The sequence below is a fragment of the Trachypithecus francoisi genome, unplaced genomic scaffold, assembly GCF_009764315.1.
Source record: "Trachypithecus francoisi isolate TF-2019V2 unplaced genomic scaffold, Tfra_2.0 Lachesis_group18, whole genome shotgun sequence".
NCBI classification, from domain to species: domain Eukaryota; kingdom Metazoa; phylum Chordata; class Mammalia; order Primates; family Cercopithecidae; genus Trachypithecus; species Trachypithecus francoisi.
This window is the reverse complement of record NW_022681463.1, coordinates 17201427-17225066: the sequence shown is the minus strand read 5'-3', so window position 1 is coordinate 17225066 and position 23640 is coordinate 17201427.

Genomic DNA, 23640 nt, shown 5'->3' with positions numbered 1-23640 from the left:
TCTCCTTTAGAAACAGTCCAATGTTGCCTTACAAAGGGACTGCTCTGTAAATTACTTTAAAATGAACGAAAAACAAATGGTTTCTTGGATTTTCTTTTTTTTTTTTTTTTTTTTTTTGAGATGGGAGTCTCGCTGTCGCCCAGGCTGGAGTGCAGTGGTGCGATCTCGGCTCACTGCAAGCTCTGCCTCCCAGGTTCACACCATTCTCCTGCCTCAGCCTCCCAAGTAGCTGGGACTACAGGTGTTCGCCACCAAGCCAAGCTAATTTTTTTGTATTTTTTTAGTAGAGACGGGGTTTCACCATGTTAGCCAGGATAGTCTTGATCTCCTGACCTCGTGATCCACCCGCCTCAGCCCTCAAAAGTTCCAGGATTACAGGTGTGAGCCACCGCGCCCAGCCTTGGATTTTCTTTCATCCTTCACTGTTGTCACATGAGGTCATAGGTCTGTCTAACCTTTCCAAGAAATGGCTTCTTTTGAAAAAATGTAAGCAGTTTATAACAATTGGATTGCATTTCTCTTTCTTCTTCTTAGTTTTCAGTCCCCTTTCCAGGACACAGTCTGCAAGCAAAATAAAAGAGGAAAGTTATACCACGCTAATTATCTACCCTGGATGACATTAAATTTTTTTCAAACAGACTGTGAAGTTACCATTATGTTTTACTAGCAATCTTAAAAGTAGTGGAAGCATGCAACCAGACTATGACTCAGGCACACCCTAGTCGTCCAACATTAAGTTAATTTAGGTAACAGTTGTAAGAGTTATCAAACTCATTGTATTTAAAATAATATTAACAAAAATCTGTGACATCCTCAACTTTCTCAGCTATTCCTTTGGGGAAAAGTTTATTCTTTCATTATTCTACTTTTCAACAGTATTACATTTTATGTATCCTTTATTTTTATTTATTTATTTTTTTGAGATGAAGTCTCCCTCTGTTGCCCAGGCTGTAGTGCAGTGGCACGATCTCAGCTCACTGCAACCTCCACTTCCCAGATTCAAGCAATTCTCATGCCTCAGCTCCAGAGTAGCTGGGATTACAGGTGTGCGCCACCACACTTGGTTGTTTTTTTTTTTTTTTTTTTTTTGAGACGGAGTCTTGCTCTGTCGCCCAGGCTGGAGTGCAGTGGCTGGATCTCAGCTCACTGCAAGCTCCGCCTCCGGGGTTCACGCCATTCTCCTGCCTCAGCCTCCCGAGTAGCTGGGACTACAGGTGCCGGCCACCTCGCCTGGCTAGTTTTTTGTATTTTTTTAGTAGAGACGGGATTTCACTGTGTTAGCCAAGATGGTCTCGATCTCCTGACCTCGTGATCCGCCCATCTCGGCCTCCCAAAGTGCTGGGATTACAGGCTTGAGCCACCAAGCCCGGCCACCTGGTTGATTTTTGTATTTTTTGGTAGCGACAGGGTTTCACCATGTTGCCATGTTGGCCAGGCTGGTCTTGAACTCCTGACCTCAAGTGATCCGCCCACCTTGGCCTCCCAAAGTGCTGGGATGACAGGCCTGACCCAACGTGCTGGGCCACATTTTATGTATCCTTTAGAGGATGAAACTGATCTATTAATTGAAAGTAACAGGAAAGTGCCTGGTTTGCGTCCCGGCTATGTATTAATATATGCCTTATGAACAAAAACTCATTCAAATATGAATATTTGCTAAATTATTTCCCAAAACACCAAATGTCTTAAAGGACCCCCTACTGACTAGCCTATTCTCATTTTCATTTGAACTGGGTAAATGAGCTTGTTTATAGAAATAGGTAGTAATGAACATTTGAATTCTATTAAAACTGTTAAAAAATAAAAATGTGATTGAAGAAAGCTAGTTTCAACGTCTCAGCACAATCTAATTATTTCAAAAGAAGGAATCTGACCCAGAGGTATAATTAAACCAGTGAAAACAGCCTTGGGTCCCTTGTTAATTGAAAACGAGAGATTTTTTTCTGCACCTTCCTTCAGGGAAAATTGTGTTGTATTTATTTCTCTGGAGGGAAAAGCAGCAAACTAATGCCAAGTTTGGGGTCCCTGGTTCTTACTGTTGCTTATTGTCCATTGTCATTTTTAAGTTCTCCAGGGAGAAGTAATTAACCCTTACCAAGCTGAGGTATTTTCAGTTAGCAGGTTAATTCCTCCAAGGTCCCTGCATTAGTCCGTTTTCATGCTGCTGATACACCTGAAACTGGCCAATTTACAAAAGAGGTTTAATTGGATTTACAGTTCTACATGGCTGGGAGGCCTCACAATCATGGCGGAAGGCAAAGAGGAGCAAGTCACATCTTACAGGGATGGCAGCAGGTAAACAGAGAGATTGGGCAGGGAAACTCCCCCTTATAATACCATCAGATCTCGTGACACTTACTTGCTAGCACGAGAACAGCATTGGAAAGTCCTGCCCCCATGATTCAGTTACCCCTCACTGGGTCCCTCCCACAACACGTGAGAATTCAAGATGAGATTTGGGTCAGATGCAGCCAAACAATATCAGTCCCTGAGGATTCTAGATTCTAGAGAGTCCAATAACTCTCAATTAGAGCCTGGCCTTCAGATTACTATAAAGGAATATTTGTCAAGGTAGGCAGGCAGGACATACTTAGCTCTTTGTTTGCTTGTGGTTCTAAGTCTTAAGGATTCAACCCTGTGGAATGGGGGTCCATCTGGTGCCCTATACCCCCAAACATCAAGGGCTGACCTGGGTCAAAGGCATGGATGAGTGCCTGAGCTACGGTCTCTCTCCAGCTCTTGCTCTTACAGCCTCTACCTTTCTGCTCCTTTGCATCGTTTCTTTTCTTTTTTTTTGTTTTTTTGAGATGGAGTTTCGCTCTTGTAGCCCAGGATGGAGTGCAGTGGCATGATCTTGGCTCACTACAACTTCCACCTCCTGGGTTCAAGGAATTCTTGTGCCTCAGCCTCCCGAGTAGCTAAGATTACAGGCACTTACCACCATGCCCAGCTAATTTTTTCTATGTTTAGTAGAGACAGGGTTTTATCATGTTGACCAGGCTGGTCTCAAACTCCTGACAGCAGGTGATCCACCTGCCTCTGCCTCCCAAAGTGCTGGCATTGCAAGTGTGAGCCACTGCGCCCAGCCCCTTGTTTCTTTTCTAAAACACATTCTACGCTTTGAAGTTTGCTTGGGAAAACTCAACATAGTGCCATAACCAACTGCCCCAAACAGGGTGTCTTACACAACAGAAGTTTATCCTCTCCCAGCTCTGGAAACCAGAAGTCTGAAATCAAGGGCTGGCTCCCTCAGGAGGTTCTGAGGGAGAATCTGCCCAGGCCTTTATCCTAGCTACTGTGCTTTGCTGGCAATCATTGGCATTCTTTGACTTGTAGATGGATTGTGCCAATCAATGCCTCTCTCTTCCCACAGGTTCTCTCTATTTATGCGTCTGTCTCTTGTCCTCTTCTTATAAGGACACAAGGCATATTGGATTAGGGCCAACCCTACTGCAGTGTGACCTCATCATAACATGATTACATTTGCAAAGACCCTTTTTTTTTTTTTCTTTTTTTTGAGATAGGGTCTCGCTCTGCCACCCAGGCTGGAGTGCAGTGGTGCAATGTTGGCTCACTACACCCTCTGCCTCCCACATTCAAGCGATTCTCTCGCCTCAGCCTCCTGAGTAGTTGAGATTAGAGGTGCTCACCACCACACCCGGCCAATTTTTAAATTTTTAGTAGAGACAGAGTTTCGCCATGTTGGCCAGGCTGGTCTTGAACTCCTGACCTCAAGCGATTCACCTGCCTCAACCTCTCAAAGTGCTGGGATTACAGGCATGGGCCACTGCACCAAGCCGACCATATTTCCAAATAAGGTCACGTTTACGGGTACCAAGAGTGAGGACTTGAACCTATCTTCCTGGGGGACATGATTCAACTCACAGCACCCTCTCCCATTTTAGCCCACTTCCGTGTTTTGTTGAATGAGCCAGTTGCCACATTGAACACCAAAGCAAATGCTCAGCTGTGGCCACAGTTACACCTTCAGGAAATGCTCCTCTCTGGTGGTGGCTGCTCAGCAGCCCCACAGCCTGTCCCTGTCAGCAGGTGCACCTGTACGTCACACAGTGGTCCTCGGGGGCTGGAGGGCTTGCTGTGTCTCTTTGTGAGCTCTGTGGACCAGGGAAGTATGTACCATAGAGTCACCATAGGCTTTACTGAGGAATTGACTGTTTTTCTGGCTCAGCTTTCTATCTTGTGGTTGTGTAATGTAATGAAGACAGAATCAACTCATAGCCTGACCCTTGGGCTCAACTCCTCGTTCTGCTAATAATTAGATGTGTGGCCTTAGGCAACATGTATTCCAGTGGGTCTCAGACTGTAATGCCCAGCATTAGCAGAGGACTTCATAAAAGAGGCTGTGCCCCGCAACCCCTTAGTTAGAGTGGGTTCACCTGATTCACTAGGTCTGAGGCAGGGTTCAGATATTAGCATTTTATTTTATTTTATTTTATTATTTTATTTTATCTCATCTTATTTTATTTTATTTTATTTTAATTGTGTGTGTATGTGTGTGTTTGAGAGATGGTCTCACTCTGTCAACCAGGCTGGAGTACAGTGATGTGATCTTAGCTCACTGCAACCTCTGCCTGCCAGGTTGACACGATTCTGCCTCAGCCTCCCAAGTAGCTGGGACTACAGGCATGCACCACCACACCTGGCTAATTTTTGTGTTTTTAGTAGAGACGGGGTTTCACCGTGTTAGCTAGAATGGTCTCGACCTCCTGACCTCATGATCCACCGGCCTCTGCCTCCCAAAGTGCTGGGGTTACAGGCATGAGCCACCGCGCATGGTCACCTTTTTCCTTCCTAAGGCTGAATCATATTATTTGTATATATACACCACATTTAGTTCATTTATTCATTCGTCCATCCACAGATGCTGGGCTGCTTCTGCTGCTTGGCTATTTGTGAATAATGCTGCTATGAACATGGTGTGTGCACATTATTATTAAGAAATGTACTCCATAATTAGTAACAACCTTACATTATTTAATTATTCATGCAGCCCGGGTTTCGACAACCAGGAGCTAGAAGAGAAAACATGTGATATCTGTGTTAGAGATTTGGCCCCCGTGTAAAGGCAAAATTTTGTTGAACAAATGGGTCTGAAAAACAGACAACCATACCTGCCTAAAGGAGATGATTTAGGCTCAAATGAGATTATTTGAAAATGCCAAACGTCCATGTAAAAATCCAGGCGGTCCTGTGATGGATTTTCTTTTCCAGCCCACATTTCCTTCAGTGCACCTGCTCTCACTGTCCCTACCTACACTAGGGAAGGGAAGGACATCCCCAGAGTCTGCTACTCCCTTCTTTATCACTCAGATTTTGCTCATTTGGTTTCTCCTGCTGTTTCTTTTTGATTTCCTGCCTACTTTTCTCATACTTCTCCCTTTGACCCTTCTTCCTGTGGGACCTGTTCTAAAATTATACTCAGGATTTAATTTATAGAGGCCAATGCCATTGGAAGAAGAAGGTATTACATTTGCTGAGAAACAGACATGCCACATCAAGCAGGGCCATTGGGGAAGCCACAGTGGAAGACGGGGAGGGGAAAGCCCAGCTCTGAGCCTTTTTTTTTTTTTTGACATGGAGCCTTGTTCTGTCACCCAGGCTGGAGTGCAGTGTTGTGATCTCGGCTCACTGTAACTTCTGCCTCCGGGGTTCAAGTGATTCTCCTGCTTCAGCCTCCCGAGTAGCTGGGATTACAGGCGCCGGCCACCATGCCCAGCTAATTTTTTTGTATTTTTAGTGGAGACAGGGTTTTACCATGTTGGCCAGGCTGGTCTTGAACTCCTGACCTCAGGTGATCTGCCCGCGTTGGCTTCCCAAAGTGCTGGGATTACAGGCATGAGCCACTGCACTCAGCCCAAATCTTAAGTAAATTGTGTGCTTTTCCCTTGTTAATCTGTCTCAGTCCGTTTACTGGTTAGGCCCAGCCACGGAACTCAACAGGGTAGAAAGGAGTTTTTCCTCTAAACAAGAAAGCTTTACACCAGCGCTAGGAATGAGCCAGCCCTGGGAGAAGGAGTCTTTTCATGGTTCTGCAAGGGCCCCAGGGGATGTTAAAACATCACAAGATACAGAAAATAAAAAACACAGTTAATTCAGAGGTCAAACCAGCCAGTCCCACTGGGCTCTTGGATTTCTGCCGCTTTCCCATGGCCAGGCTCAAGGATACTGCCTGGCTCTCCCTGGACCAGCTGCTTAGCTGTGGCCTTGCTCAGGATGTGTCGTTAAGGACACATGAAGCCATCTCCCAGGAAGTAGGGGCATGGCTGCCTATGAATTATTATCGTAGGTTTCAGGACAAATTAACCCTTTAATAAGGATCTGCTCATCTTTCTGCAGAGGCCATGGTGAGGTTTCTTAAGGTCTTTGAGTCCCTGAATTTTTATGGTAGTTGTTGTTTTGAGACAGGGTCTGGCTCTGTCGCCCAGGCTGGAGTGTAGTAGTGTGAGCGTAGCTCACTGCAGCTTCAAATTCCTGGGTTCAAGTGATCCTCTCCCCTCAGCCTCCTTCCTCATCTGGGAACTATAGGTGCACAGCACCATGCTTGGTTAAGTTTTAAACAATTTTTATAGAGATGAGGTAATTTCTATGTTGCCCAGGCTGGTCTCAAACTCCTGGCCTCAACCAATCTTCTTGCTTCAGCTTCCCAAAGCACTGGGATTACGCGTATGAACCACCATGCCCTGCTGAGTCCCTGAGTTTTGAGAGCCATGAATATGGTGGCAACACCAGTGATTTCCATTGCTGGAGTCAGTTTCCCTGCTTGCTGTGAAGTTGATCACGTCTGCGTACCCATCTGTAAAGCAGACGTGTTACTTCTGGCGTGGTGTATTGGTTATTGAACTGCCAGAGGATGGTAGGTCACCAAAGAAGGTCCACCATTGCTGATCACTCATGCTTGTTAGACGTTGGGTGGTAGCTTATGAGTAAATTTACCTGTCCCCTGGATTTTAGTCAAGAAAGCAAGGGCTGTGGGGCTTAGTTTTGTTATCCCACATAACCACTTGCATGAAGGGGGCAAAAAAGAACGGATATTCACGTAAGATGCCTTAGTCCAGCCCCCACACAGTTGGAGCCTGGATTACTGGGGTTGAGATTCACATTTTCTCGTTCTTCTCAAGCTTCCAGCCCCACCATTTGGGAAATCACGCATTCCATTTTCTTGTTTTGAAATTCCTTTTCTCTACTGCTTTCTTTTCTCTGCTGGACCTCCTCATTATGCAGTATTTAAAAAATCATTCTTCCTATCTCATCCCCTGCTTCCCCTTATTTTTCACTGTTGTTTCTTTGAAAATAATTAGGATAAGAAAGTTACTTCTACAGATGTGTAGTTTTCTGTGCAGAACCCTAAAGTTTTTGGACAAAAGAGACCATTTCACACATCAAACATGTTAAAATTCTTGAGTCCATATTGCAACTACATTAAAAAAATAACTCTTGGAGAGTTCTAAGGAACCAAAATAATATTTTGAAAACTGGTAAATAAGGGGAAAGAATAAATCATTTAGTTTGCCTTGCTAATATAAACTGTGTTTCTCTAGACATTTCTTTGAGCTTCAGATCCAGCAAAGGAAGAAGAAATGATAGAATTAGAGTATCTGTAAATATTTCAGTATGTATCTCTAAAGATAAAGGTTCTTTCTTAAGACATATAACCATGATTTAATTACCACATCTAAAAATATCCAATCAGCATTCAAATGTTTGCAAATGAATTAAAGAGTTTACGTAAGGATCATTAATGGGCACAAACTGCCTAAAAAGAGACCAAATATTACCCACATCCTGTTGGGAGTTTAAAATATCCTCTTATAAAGTCTTCCTACCCCCTACCCCCACAAAAAATTGAACTGCATGAGTCAAGACTTTAAATCTAATTACCAGTTACAGGAAATGCTAGAGTCAGCAGAACACATAAATACCATAAGGATATAGTCAGGAAACTCCAGAATGTGGGAAACTATACAAGGCAAATGACCAGATTTCTTCTACAACAAAAGATTGCAAGGAAAAAAAAAATGGGAAGAAAAATCTATACATAAAGAGACTTAACAGGCTGGGTGCAGTGGCTCACGCCTGTAATCCCAGCGCTTTGGGAGGCCGAGGCAGGTGGATCACAAGGTCAGGAGATCGAGACCATCCTGGCTAACACTGTGAAACCCCGTCTCTACTAAAAATACAAAAAATTAGCCAGGCATGGTGGCGAGCACCTGTAGTCCCAGCTACTCGGGAGGCTGAGGCAGGAGAATGGTGTGAACCTGGAAGGCGGAGATGGCAGTGAGCCGAGATTGCACCACTGCACTCCAGCCTGGGTGACAGAGTGAGACTCTGTCTCAAAAGAAAAAAAAAAAAAGAGAGACTTAATAGATATATTAATCAAACACAATGTTTAGACCTTTTTTGGATCCTGCCTCAAACAAACCAACTGTACAAAACATTTATGAGACAAGTGGGGAAATTTGAATATGAATGTTCTTTGTTAAAATAGGGGATTGTGATCATACCTAAAAATAGAGTCATACATATGTACCAACACATATATACATATATATATAATATATAAAATATACCAACATGTTTACAGATGAAATCATATGATATTGAGGATTTGCTTCAAAATAATGTGTGTCTGGGGAGGGACCTGCATGGAATTACAGATGAAATAAGATTCAAGAGTTGATGTAGAGTCCTAATTAGAGAAAATGAGTCAGGCCCGCAGGACCAGGAGAAAGTAAAAAGAGCAAGCAAATAAACTGTAAGTCTGCCTTTCTTCATGATCCAGAATGCATAGTCCTCCTGCACAAATAACTTAAAATCTTCCTGCACCCAGCTATCACTAGACCCTCAGCTGATAGAAAAATGCAAGTGAGCTCACTGCAACTGTGGCATTATCAGTACTGTACAAAGCCCTCTTCAACACACAGCACAGACACCGTCCTATAAAATCCCCAGCAAGCCTTTGTCTCCTTGCAGTCAGCTCCTCTCTTGCTGACCTGCCCATTGCTTCCTTGCAACATACTTTCCTACCTTCTCTAATAAATCTACCTTTCTATACCTATAACTGTTTTGGTAAATTCTTCTTACTGCCCATGCTACTGGCCCAAATAGTCGCTAATCACTTGCAATAGTTGGTAAATGTTGCAGTTGGCTGATGGGGGTTTACTGTATTATTCTCCCTGCTTTTGGGTATGTCTGAAAGTTTTCATAATTAAAAGCAAAATAGGCCAGACACCATGGCTCATGCCTGCAATCCCAACACTTTGGGAGGCTGAGGCAGGTGGATCACTTGAGGTCAGGAGGTCAAGACCACCCTGGCCAACACGGTGAAACCCTGCCTCTACTAAAAATACAAAAATTAGCTGGATGTGGTGGCACATGCCTGTAATCCCAGCTACTCGGGAGGCTAAGGTGGGAGAATTGCATGAACCTGGGAGGCAGAGTTTGCAGTGAACCAAGATTGTGCCGCTGCACTCTAGCCTGGGTGATACAACGAGACTCCATCTCAAAATAAATACATAATAATAATAATTTTTTTTTTTTTTTTTTTTGAGACGGAGTCTCGCTCTGTCGCCCGGGCTGGAGTGCAGTGGCCGGATCTCAGCTCACTGCACGCTCCGCCTCCCGGGTTTACGCCATTCTCCTGCCTCAGCCTCCCGAGTAGCTGGGACTACAGGTGCCCGCCACCTCGCCCGGCTAGCTTTTTGTATTTTTTTTTAGTAGAGACGGGGTTTCACCGTGTTCGCCAGGATGGTCTCGATCTCCTGGCCTCGTGATCCGCCCGTCTCGGCCTCCCAAAGTGCTGGGATTACAGGCTTGAGCCACCGCACCCGGCCAATAATTTTTTTAAAAAGGAAAATTAATGAATGAATGAATAAAAGAGCAAACACTCTGCTATACACTTTCCCTGGTGGGTGAGTGGGTGGGTGAAGTTTCTCTACCAATTTTATAAATAGACTGTAAAATTCAGGTCTCAGAAACATCTGCTCATGGTCTTGCATTGGGATCATTGACAGCTGATGCCATTGATTTGTCTGTTAAGGTTTTTCTGTGACATAACAGAAATATTAGCAGCTCACTCAGTCATGCAAACCCATATGGAGACTCTGGATGTGCCAGTAACTGTGCTGCAGGTGGCAGAGCGAAGTCCAAGGGGAAACAGTCCCCCCAAAGACCGACAGCCTCTAAGGATGGGTCCACCACTCCGTTGTTCACAGTCATCTCCACCCTGCTTGGTTTTGCTCCTTTGCTGAGTCACCCAGCTCATGTCACAAGGGGCTCCAAGCAAACAAAGCTGTGACATTCACTTTTCAATTCTCCTAAATCACTTAGAACAAAAATCTGCATTGGTGAAAATCACAGCATCCTTTAAAAACAGTTAAATGTACATTTCCTGAACCAGAATCAATCCATGCCTAAATATCATCTGGTTCTTAAATATTTAATATTGTTCTCTCCGAGTCTTACAAACATTGACTGTCTTCATGGAGTCCCACCTGAGTGTAGCTATTGTTTCCCTGGGTGTGATACAACATTTTCACTATCAACCTGCCTTGAAATTAGGTCAGCATTTATATTTCAGGAACTGATTTTTATTCTTCCTGGTGCTCCAGTTGTGCAGATGCAGTTGGCCTAGTCTTTCTGATGAGCTCTTTTGGCCCAGGTGTGGGGCTCCTACTAAATTTTTGTAGTGAAAGCAGTCCCTGTGATTCTTCTGACTCCCTTTGAAGGGCTCGGAGGCCCCTCACAAAGTCTGCTCTTCCCTCATTTTATTATTATTATTATTTATTACTTTTATTTTTTGAGATGAAGCTTCTTCCCTCTGTCACCCAGGCTGAAATGCAGTGGCGCAATCTCAGCTCACTGCAACCTCCGCCTCCCAGGTTCAAGCAATTCTCAAGCCTTAGCCTCCCTAGTAGCTGGGACTACACGTACCCACCACTCTACCTGGCTGATTTTTGTGTTTTTAGTAAAGACAGGGTTTCCCCATGTTGGCCAGGCTGGTTTCGAACTCCTGACCTCAGATGATCCGCCTGCTTCGGCCTCCCAAAGTGCTAGGATTACAGGTGTGAGCCACTGCACCTGACCCTTCCCTCATTTTAGAACAACAAGGTGAAAAACACAAAATCCAGATCGGGAAAATGGTTGCTAATTTGTTTTCCTGAGTCAAGAGTTAAATCTTAAAAGGCTGTTGATGTTTAAGAGCAACCAAAATTAAAGACATTTTTTAAAATGTAAAGAATGAAAAAGTCTTTCTTACAGTTTTTTTTTTTTGTGACATTTCTGTGTTGTGCTGAGAAAAAGATGGCCCCCAAATGCAATAAAAACCACATAATAACATGAAATAGCCACACCACAGTAATTTCTTTTTAAACGAAGTAAAGGAACTACTTTCTAGCCTTTACATTAAAAAGAAAAATGAACTCTCAAGTCCTTTTAAAGAATAATTTTATTTTAAAAGCAGCATTCATTGCTTTATTAAAAACATGCATTAGTTTAACATTTCCATATTCTAATTTAAGAAATCTTCATGGGCAGTGCTAAAATATTCCTCTGTGTTTGAAGTGGGAGTAGAGGCTAAAATAAATGGAAGAAATTTTAAAATATATATATTTTTGCTATTTTTATTTCTCAGTTTTAATTTTTTTCCTCTCAAATAATCTCAGCTATGGGCAATATTCATGATTTTCATACTTGCAAGTGCCCGAATTCGCTGCTTATCGTGCTGGGAATATGATGTCAGGACTCATGGTAATTACATCTTTGCTCTGAGTGATTGTCATGGTCTTGCAACCCTCCCAAATTCTCATACGTTTATCAATTTTCATGGAGGAAACAAGCAAAGACTCTTAATCCTAGGAAATGGTGTCTTAGTTTCTTAAAAAGGGAATAAGGTAAAATGCCAGAACCTATAGACTAATATGTTTGGCAAAAATTCTTCACAAGCTTGCTTTTTTCTTCTTCTTCTTTTTTTTTTTTTTTTTTGAGATGGAATCTCGCTCTGTCGCCCAGGCTGGCGTGCAGTGGCGCAATCTCAGCTCGCTGCAACCTCCGCCTCCCGGGTTCAAGCAATTCTCCTGCCTCAGCCTCCGAAATAGTGGGGATTACAGGTGTGTGCCACCACGCCCAGCTAATTTTTGTATTTTTAGTAGAGACAGGGTTTCATCATCTTGGCCAGGCTGGTCTCAAACTCCTGAGCTCGTGATCCGCCCGCCTCAGCCTCCCAAAGTGCTGGGATTACAGACGTGAGCCACCATGCCCAGCCAATTTTTGTACTTTTAGTAGAGACAGGGTTTTGCCATGTTAGCCAGGCTGGTCTCGAACTCCTGACCTCAAGTGATCCACCCACCCTCAGCCTCCCAAATTGCTGAGAGTACAGGCATGAGCCACAGTGCCCAGCCCCCACAAGCATTTTAAAAATATGACAATCAGAAAACGATACTGATCAACAAAATACACGTCATGCAAAATTCATCCCATTTGCTTTTTTTGAAGTTGACACTAGGTTGATTGCGATAGAAAAAAACCCACTTTTTCTTTTTTTTACACAGTCACTGCAACACAGAACACTTCACCTCTGGTCACCAAAATGTGTGTACGTTTTCTCCACTTCGACACCAGCTGGGTATCCTACAGTTCAATTCAAATCCTACCTGGAGGTAGCGTCAGGTCCCACAGGTTGAGGGCTCAGTCCCCCAAGATTGTCCCCACGTCAGATGGCAGTTGTAAGCCCCAGGCTGTTCTATCTGACCAACTGGCTAGAAATGGGAGGTTCCTATGATCCCCTCCTTGGGTTCCATTAATTTGCTAGAGCCGCTCACAGCACTCAAAACAAATCTCACTTGTGTTTACCCATATATTATAAAGAATAATACAAAAGATAGCAGCTGAACAGTCAAATGAAGGGATGTGTAGGGCAAGATCTGGGACAGGGGCATACAGCCTCCAAGCTCTGTTGGTTCACTCCACCCTCCCAGAACCTCCTTGTGTTCAACAGTCCAAAAGCTCTCTAAATCCTAGTCTTTGGGGGTTTAATGGAGGCGACATTACATAGACATGATTGATTAAATCGTTGGCCATTGGCGATCAGCTCAGCCTCCAGGGCTCCTCTACCCTCCTACCAGAGGTTGGGAAGTGGGGCTGAAAGTCCCAACCCTTATGTCACATGGTTGGTTCCTCTGGCAGCCAGCCCCGTCCTGAGATTCTCCAGGATCTACCAGCTCACAGTCATCTCATCAGCATACAAAAAATTACTCATATCACCCATTAAATTCCAAGGAATTTAGGAGCTCTGTGTCAGGAACGGGGTCAAAGAACAAATGTTGGAGCAGAAGATTCTTCTAGCACACCTATCTTTTTTTTTTTTTTTTTTTTGAGGCGGAGTCTCGCTCTGTCGCCCGGACTGGAGTGCAGTGGCCAGATCTCAGCTCACTGCAAGCTCCGCCTCCCGGGTTTACGCCATTCTCCTGCCTCAGCCTCCCGAGTAGCTGGGACTACAGGCGCCCGCCACCTCGCCCGGCTAGTTTTTGTATTTTTAGTAGAGACGGGGTTTCACCGTGTTAGCCAGGATGGTCTCGATCTCCTGACCTCGTGATCCGCCCGTCTCAGCCTCCCAAAGTGCTGGGATTACAGGCTTGAGCCACCGCGCCCGGCCTAGCACACCTATCTACGAGGGTTTTAGGAGCTGTCTCTGGAACTGGGAGCAGAGAACAATATATATTTCCCATCATATCACAATATTGCATTGATAAAGTAAGGTGATGCTAGAGTCCAATGTTCTTAATTTCATCAGGGAATTAATATCATCTTTCATGTTACAAGATAGAAAAATGTGAAGCTTCTGATAAAGAGGTTTTAGAGAAGTTAAAATAAATTGGCCTCACTCCTAAATTAAGTAATGGTGGTGCTTTCACTAAGGAGTTTTAGGGGAATATCACAGGATGTAGCCCATGACTCCTTCTAGTGATGGGATATGAGATGGACATGAACATGGAAATGCAGGAGACATTATCAACTGTGCAGATGACACAGAGATGGGAAGGAGAATGTCACAGAAGACACCCGAAAGCTTCAAATGCTGGTGACGGCTTGAAACAGTGGTCCAAGGCAAACAGGAAGAGATTTAATGAAGATAAATTAAAACAGTTTTAAAGTGTCCCTGGGGATTTGTTTTAATCAGGTATGGTAAAACATGCAGACAAGGACGTTCATGTCACGAAGGCAGAAGCTTGTATTATTCTCAGGGCCCATGCAGGGCCCCGCGTGGGAAGCAGGCTCAGCCAGGAGGCAGAGGGAGCAGGGGGAACTCAGACAAGGGCTTTTGTTAGTTTCCATGGAAAGGCAGGATGGGCAGGCTTCTGACTGGCTAGTTTGAATAATTCTAGCAGGCTCTGGGGCACAGGAGCTCCCTCCAGTTGTCTGGTACCTGGTCTGGGGGCAATTAGGGGAGGGGGATACAGGTCCTACGTGTAAGAGCCCCATAGAAGAGGTGCTCAGGGCATGGGCTCTAGATGGGTTGGTTTGCATTTGAAAGGCACACTTGCAAATGAGTTCTTTATCTCTAGGAACTAGCCAACCCTAGGAGGGGCAGAACCTTCAGGGTCAGCAAGGCCCCAAGATGTTAAAGCATCAAATACAGCTACTAGAGAACGTCATTATTACAGAAACATAATGCATATATCCCTTGCTAAGGGCACAGTGGGAAGATCAGGCTTAATAATTCATGCAAAGAAATCTGGGATTTTGGGTTTATTTCTTTGCTTGTTTAGATGACTGGTTCATCAAAACAATATGATGATTGGATCGACAGTGTGACACTATGCTCTTTGTGTACTCACTTGTTAGGTCCCTGCTCAAATGTCTGCCCCTCATAGAGATTCTCCCTCACCACCCAGCCCAATACCAATCCCCTTCCCAGTCTCTTCCTATGGTGTTGTTGTAGAACTTTGCTCCTTAGTTGAGCTAAAGCCAGGTTCTTGTCGCAATGATATAGGAGTTAAGAGGAAATTATTTAGGCAGATATTGAGGGCACGGGAGTCCTTCATAAGGTTTTCCTTTTAATGAAAAGCAGGCCCCAAATCACTTTCTTTTCTAACAACAAGCAGCCTGTAAAATCGAGCTGCAGATATAGACAAGCAAGCTAGAAGCTTGCACAGGTGAATGCCAGCAGCTGCGCCAATAGAAAAATGTTACTTGGGACTATGTGTGTTCAATATGGCGGCTCCATCTTCCCTTCTCTTTGCCAGCCACGTGTACAGTAAGGAGCAAAGACCTATTTGCATAATACGGTGAAGGTGGGGCCACCAGCTTCCCTGCAAGTTATGTAAATGTCATATCTGGTTCAACAAATCTTTGGGTCCTATGTAAATCAGGCACTGCTTCCTCAAGCCTGTCTATAAAATCTGGTGCACTCCACCAAGGGCCAGAATTCCCATTCAGGTGCCCCTCTCTCTCTGTCTTCTTTCTCTCTCTCTCTCTCTCTCTCTCACACACACACACAACACACACACACACACACACACACTCTAGCATAAGAGAGAGCTGTTCTCCTTTCTCTTTCTTTTGTCTATTAAACTTTTGCTCCTAAACTCACTCCTGTGTGTGTCTGTATCCTTAATTTTCTTGGCATGAGACAACAAACCTTGGGTATTACCCCAGACAAGGATGCCGCTTCAACATGACCAGGAAAATTTAGGCACACAGACACATTGAAGAATGAGGGGGAACAGAATGTACTGGGCAAAAGGAAAAAAGAAAAAGGAAAAAACCTCACAGCAAAGTGAGAGGGAGTTGTGAAAAAAAAAAACTCTCAGCAAAGTAAGAGGGAGTCATGCTAGTGGGCTATCTCACAGACTGAATACCAGAGGCCACCACAGAGGAACTGAAGAGGCCAGGCTCCTCCCCACTGCACACAGAGAGAACTTCCATGGATCCACCCCATTCTCCCAGCACACAGGCAGGTTGGAGATTCTCCAGGGACCCTCGCCTTTATCTGCCTCCTGCATCTGTCAACATTGGACTGTTTCATGTCCTTCTAGCACTTATAATCTGAGATGATCTGGTGTACTTCCCTGTCTGCTTGGCTAACATCTGTCTCTCCCACTAGAATGTAAGCTCTTGTTCACTGCTATATCCCTAGTATGTAGAACAATGCCTGGCACATAGTCAGCATTCAATAAATATTTGCTGAGTGAACAAATGCAGGGACAAAAAAAAAAAAAAACCCAGTTGCATCTTTAATTGAATTAATTGGCATCTAGTAGTTGATCACAGAAAACAATAGTTTCTTTGACTTGGTTAGTAAACACAGAGAACATTACATCAGATTTTTGAGTGCCACACATTTTAAGAAAAATATTGACAAACTAGAGAGACCAAAGCATAGAGAAAGGCACCCAGGATAGTCTACAGACCATCTCATATGGAATTAAGGTGGAAAGAATGGACATTTAATTAGCAGCTACTATGTACCAAGAACGGTGACAGGTTGTGAAGAAACACACATCTGGTTGCCACATGTGGGTAACTTGCCTCTGAATAAAAGATGTGAGTGTACTGATAGGAGAGAGGCCTGTTAGGGTGTAAACATGGAGCCCTGTTCCGTGCAGGGAGCTGGGACTCAGCTGAACTTCAGGTTGGTCTTTGGGAGGATGTTGCCTACGGCAGAAGCTAGATGGGGAGGAGCCAGTTAGGTTGTGTTAGGCTGTTCTTGCGTTGCTCTGAAGAAATACCTGAGGCTGAGTAATTTATAAAGAAAAGAGGTTTAATTGGCTTATGGTTCTGCAGGCTTTACAGGAAGCGTGGTGCTGGCATCTGCTCAGCTTCTAGGGAGGCCTCAGGAAGCTCACAATCATGGTGGAAGGTGAAGGGAGAGCAGGCATGTCATACGGTGAAAGCAGGAGGAAGGGGGCGGGGAGGTACCACACATGTTTAAATGACCAGATCTCGTGTGAACTTAGAGAGCTCACTTATCACCAAGGGGATGGCCCAAGCCATTCATGAGGGATCCACTCCATGATCCAATCACTTCCAACCAGGCCCCACCTCCAACACTGGAGATTACATTTAAACATGAGATTTGGGTGGGGGCAAATATCCCAACTATATCATAAGTGAAACTCCGGCTGCTGCACAGGGCCCTGGCTCTCTTGACCTTATCACACATGTCAAAGGCCCAGCCTGGACAGTGCTCAAAGGCTTAGCCCTTGGCCAGCCTGGCCTCCCCCGGCTGTACCTCAGCTCACCTATGTCCTGCTGGGTACACATGCAGATCAGCACCCATGGGCCTGCAGGGCATAAGTGCCTCTTGTGCCTCTCTGCCTGTGATGGTTAGTTTAATGTGTCAGCTAGGCCAAGCAATAGTATCCACTTATTCAAGCAGCCACATATCTAGGTGTTGTGATGAAGGCATTTTGTAGATGGTGAATGTCCACACTTTAAGTAAAGGAGATTGCCCGCTGCTGTGGTTTGAATGTGTCCTCCAAAAAGCATGTGCTGGAAACTTAGTCCCCATTGCAACAGTGTCAAGAGGTGGAGCCTAATGGGAGGTGTTTAGGTTATGAGGGCTCCACTCTCATGAATGGATTAATGCTAATGATAAAAGGGCTTGAGGCTGTGAATTCCATCTCTTGTTCTCTCTCACTCTCCTTTTCACTCTTCTGCCATGTGATAATGCAGCAAGAAGGTCCTCACAAGATGTACACCCCTGGATCTTGGATTTCCCAGCCTCCAGAACTGTGAGAAATAAATGTCTGTTATAGATCTCCCAGTCTCAGGTATTATGTTATAGCAACACAAAACAGACTAAGACATCCTTGATAATGTGAATGGGCCTCACACAATTTAGCTGCAGGGCTGATGGGCAAAGCTGAGGTTTCCCTGAGGAAGTAGAAATTTCATCTCAAGGCTGCAGTATCAGCTCCAGCAGGAGAGTTTGCAGCCTGCTGACCTGCCCTACAAATTTCAGATGTCACCTCCACAACCCTGTGAGCCAATTCCCCGAAACAAATCTCTTAATACAACACATACACACACACGCACGTGCACACTTCTGTCCCACTGGTGGTTCTGTATCTCTGGAGAGTCCTAAGTGATATGCTGCCCCAGCTCTCAAGGGGCAGGAGCTCCGATATGCTCTTCTCTCTCTACCCCTGGCTTCAGACCAAGTGTGTTTCTGCTCTTTCCTGATTAAATCCTGTGCCTTAACGTCAGATCTCAGCCTGATGGACACTTCCTGGGATGGGGCTTCTCTGACTACTCATGCCAAACTCAGCCCTCACCCACATCATAAGGTGGAAAGTTCCATCCCTATGGGGGAAGGAGATGAGTTTCTCAAGCTCCATGAACGTTGCTCCTGGAAGAGTGCTAGCAAGTGGTGGTTTTTCCATAAATATTTGTGGAATGTGTACCAGGCTGAAAATTTACTCTCGCCCTTTGTGGATGTACAAATACATGCGGTCCTTTTTTTTTTGGTTTTGAAAATTTTTAAATAGATGCATAATAATTGTGCATATTTATGAGTATATAGGGCTGTTGCAATACATATAATGTATAGTGATCAGATCAGGGTAATTAGCATATTCATCATCTCAAACACGTATCATTTCTTTGTGTTGGGAAAATTCACTATCCCCCTTCTAGGTATTTAAACTGTATGTTATTGTTAACTATAGTCATCCTGTGTCCAGAATTTATTCCTTCTGGTAGGTTCTTGGTCTCACTGACTTCAAGAATGAAGTCGCAGACCTTTGCGGTGAGTGTTAGAGCTCTTAAAGGTGGCGTGTCCAGAGTTTGTTCCTTCAGATGTTCAGATGTGTCCAGAGTTTCTTCCTTCCAGTGGGTTCATGGTCTTGCTGACTTCAGGAGTGAAGCCGGAGACCTTCTCAGTGAGTGTTACAGCTCTTAAAGATGGCACATCTGGATTTGTTTATTCCTCCTGGTGGGTTCATCCTCTTGCTGACTTCAGGAGTGAAGGTACAGACCCTCGTGGTGAGTGTTAGGGCTCATAAAGATAGTGCGGACCCAAAGAGTGAGCAGCAGCAAGATTTATTGTGAAGAGCAAAAGAAGAAAGCTTCCACAGCCTGGAAGGGGATCAGAGTGGGTTGCCCCTGCTGGCTCAGGTGGCCATCTTTTATTCCCTTATTTGGCCCTGCCCACATCCTGCTGATTGGTCCATTTTACAGAGTGCTGATTGGTGCATTTACAATCCTTTAGCTAGCCACAGAGTGCTGATTGGTGCATTTACAATCCTCTAGCTAGACAGAAAAGTTCTCCAAGTCCCCACTTGACCCAGGAAGTCCAGCTGGCTTCACCTCTCAATCCTATAGTGGTATAGAACGCTAGAACTTTTTCTTCCTATCCTGTCATTTTCAGCAACACGGATAGAATTGGAGGATTATGTTAAGTAATACAAGCCAGGAACAGAAAGTTAAACACCGCCTGTTCTCACTCATATGTGAAAGCTAAAAAAAAATTAATCTCATAAAAATAAAAAGTAGAAAAAAGGATACTAGAAGCTGGGAAGGGTAGGGGAAAGGAGTGGGGATAGAAAGAGACTTGTTAAACGATACAAAATTACAGCAGTTCTTTATCTTCTATAAGTGATCTTCCTCTGAGTGTACCACTCTGCTGAGTGGTAAAAGAAAACATTAAACTACTTTGATTGTGAAGTATTTGTTTTGTCATTCTTTACTAGTTTAGGTAGTCTTTTTTGGCAAGAAATTAACAGACAAGAAATAACAGAAGTTTCTAGAAGCAAGCACACTATAAAAACATTTTTCCTCTTGCTGTAATTCAGCACTGTAGATGTTTTCTAGTTCTGCAATTTCTATCTACTTTGTGTTTGTCTTCACTGGACATTGGAAATGTCCTTTCTAAAGAAATGATGCAAACAAAATAACCTAGAAGCAACCTTTTAACCTTGTAAACTGAATTCAAAAGATACCCTTTAGTTTATATGGTTTTCCATTTCTGTAAAATTCATATGATTACTAGTTATTTTTTCCTATATCAACTTAATGTAAACTACCAAAACATTAAAATTCTGTCTATGTGCTTATGTTAGATTTTTTTTTTTTCTTTTTTTTTTTTAAGACAGAGTCTTCTCTGTCACCCAGGCTGGGGTGCTGTGATGCAATCTGAGTTCACTGCAACCTCCTCCTCCCGGGTTCAAGCCATTCTCCTGCCTCAGCCTCCCAAGTAGCTGGGACTGCAGGCTTGCACCACCATGCCCAGCTAATTTTTGTATTTTTAGTAGAGACAGGGTTTCACCATGTTGGCCAGGCTGGTCTCAAGTTCTGGACCTCAAGTGATCCACCCGCCTCAGCCTCCCAAAGTGCTAGAATTACAGTCATGAACCACCACACCAAGCTGGATTTTTTTTTTTTCCTTAATTCTGGTTAAATTTTAACCTTTTCTAGAAAAAATGCTATAAACAAATATGTTGATATTTTATGCTCCATGTTAAAAGCATTAATAATTGAAACTTCCATTAAGGAATCTTTTTTTCACAGGTTTTGTTGACTTGTAATGCTCAGTAAAGACTGTATTTGTAAAAAAAAAAAATCTTTTGGATTTTTGGATGATTGATCTCTTTTGAATAAATACTCTTATTTTCAAGGTTTTAAACAACATCAATTCAATATTGGCCTCTTCTGGTGATAGCTCTCTTCCTGGCTTGGAGGTAGCTGTCTTCTCAACATGGACTCACATGGTGGGGAGAGAGAGAGACAGAGTGAGCGAGCGAGCGAGAGAGAGAGAGATGCAGAGACAGAGAGACAGACAGAGAGAGAACAAGCTCTCTGGCTTCTCTTCTTATAAGGGCACTGGTCCCATCAAGAGGACTCCACTGCCACGACCTCGTCTAACCCTAATTACCGCTCAGGGGCCCCCTCTTCAAATACTATCACTCTGGGGGTTAGGGCTTCAACATATGAATTTGAGGGGGGACACAATTCAGTTCATAGCAGAGCATTTGCCTGACCTCGTGGTAGCAGGATGGGATGGGATCCCGGAACTTCACTCAGTCTTCTAGACATGGGTAGGTCACGGCTGTGAAGTCTCTGGTGTTTCCTAGTCCCTAGACTGGTGACCGCTGCAATGTGATGGCCCCATCCGGCCTTCTGGGTTGGCAGGCTGACAGCTGACCCTGGACTCTGGCACAGGGCTGCCTCCTGTGGTTCTGACCTGGTCTCTACTGGCCGATGAGCTGAGGTTCCCCAGCCCAGCAAGCTCCCAAACACTTGGGGTTCTCCTGCAGGAATGCCCAGGCGTGGGGAGTGAGGAGCACCTCCCGTCTCGGGGCAGCCCTCTCACCCACATACTGCACTGCAGGTGGACGCGAGCTTAGAGGTGGGGAGGACCCATAGAGGACCTCTTAGAGGCTCCAGAGAGGCCATGGTAGGGAAGTAGGCCATTGGCACTGGCATTCTCAGGGGTCTCTGTCCTCTCTGAATGTTTCTATGACAGGATGAGGAAATGAGGATCCTGGCATCCTCCATCCTCCATTTCCATGCTCTTCTTCCACACTCCAAAAGCCTTATCACAGCAGGTAAGGAAGGCCCTCGTGCAGAATGAGGGAGCACAGCAGATCTGACTGCCACCCCCAGAAAGGCCTTCTTGCAAGGCAGGCCCGAGGCTGGTGTCTGGGAACTTAGATTTCAGGAAGGTCACACTGTTCACTGATAAGAGTGGCTCACTGCGCCTGGACTGTTTGTGTAAACAATATGGTTTGCACAGAACATCTGCTTTCCTTCTGGGAGCTGGGAGTTTGGTACATGTCAGGCAGGTCTGCGTGATCAACCCTCAATAAAAACCCTGGGCACTGAGTCTGTGATGGCTTCTGGGCAGACAGCAGTTCTCACATGTTCTTACAACTTGTGGCTGGGGGAACTAAGTGTGCCCTGTGTATGATGCCCTGAGGGGAGGGCTCTGGAAGTTGGCATCTGGTTTCCCTGACTCTGTCCCACATGCCCTTTCCCTCTGCTGATTTAGCTTGGGATCGCTTCTCTGGAATAAGTCATAGGTGTGAGTCTGGCTTCATGCTGAGTCCCGTGGCCTTCTAGTAAATCACTGAACCTGGGGGTGGTCTTGGGGACCTGACACAGCCCTCCATCACCTGGTCTGGGCGCTTCTATGACCTCATCGCCTCTCCCTCTCCCCCTCACTACTGTCTCCAAACTCATGGGCACATCCTATTCCCTTTGCCTGGAGCTCCTTCCCCTACATAACATGTGTGTTGCATGCTTACCTCATTCAGGTCTTGCTGGAAAGCCTTTCTTGACCACCTGTATTGGTCAGTTTTCCAGAAAAGACAGAACCAATAGGATGTATGTATATATAAAGGGAGATTTGTTGTAAAGAATTGGTTCACGCAATCATGGAAGTTGGCGAGTCCCGAGATCTGCAGGGCGAGTCAGCAAGCTGGAGACCCAGAAGCACCCTAGCATCATTCCAGTAGAGAGGCTGGGCTGGGTGCGGTGGCTCATGCCTATAATCCCAGTACTTTAGGATGCTGAGGCAGGCAGATCAATCACTGGAAACCAGGAGTTCGAGACCAGCCTAGGCAACATGGTGAAACTCCATCTCTACAAAAAAACACAAAACTTAGGCAGGCCTGGTGGTGTGCACCAGTAGTCCCAGCTACTTGGGAGGCTGAGGCAGGAGGAACAGCTGAGCCTGGGGAGGTCAAGGCTGCAGTGAGCTGTGATTGCACCACTGCACTCCAGCGTGGACAACAGGGTGAGATGCTGTCTTTAAAAAAAAAAAAAAAAAAAAAAAAAAAAGCATTTTGGTAGGCCGAGGTGGGCGGATTAGGAGGTCAGGAGATCGAGACCATCCTGGCTAACACGGTGAAACCCCGTCTCTACCGAAAATACAAAAAACTAGCCGGGCGAGGTGGCGGGCGCCTGTAGTCCCAGCTACTCCGGAGGCTGAGGCAGGAGAATGGCGTGAAATGCAAGCTTTCACCTCCGGGAGGCGGAGCTTGCAGTGAGCTGAGATCCGGCCACTGCACTCCAGCCTGGGCGACAGAGCGAGACTCCGTCTCAAAAAAAAAAAAAAGAGGCCAGCCCGCTCAAGACCTGGGAAGAGCCCTGTTTTCCTTTGAGTCTGAAAGTGGAAAAAAGGCCAGTGCTCTGGTTCCAAGGCCCTCAAGCAGGAGGAATGCTCTCTTACTTACAAGGTGGTCTACCTGTGTGCTCTGTTTAGTCCTTCAACTGACTGGATGAGGCACATCCGCATCAGAGAAGGCAGCCTGCTTTACTCGTCTGCTGATTGAAATGTTAACCTCATCCCCAACATCCTCACAGAAACAGCCAGAATAAAGTTTGACCAAATGCCAGGGCATTCTATGGCCTGGTGAGGTTGACACATAAAATTAACCATCACTCCAGCCCAGGGTAAAATCGCGCCTGCCCCACTGTTTTCTGTTCTCTCACCTGCCCGCATTTTTGTTGTTAGTGCTTACCACCTGGTAGGTGTATATTTATGTGTTTAATTTCTTTCTTTCTCTTTTCTTTCTTTCTTTCTTTCTTTTTCTTTCTTTCTTTCTTTTTCTTTCTTTCTTTCTTTCTCTTTCTCTTTCTTTCTTTCTCTTTTATGTGTTTTCTTTCTTTCTCTTTCTTTCT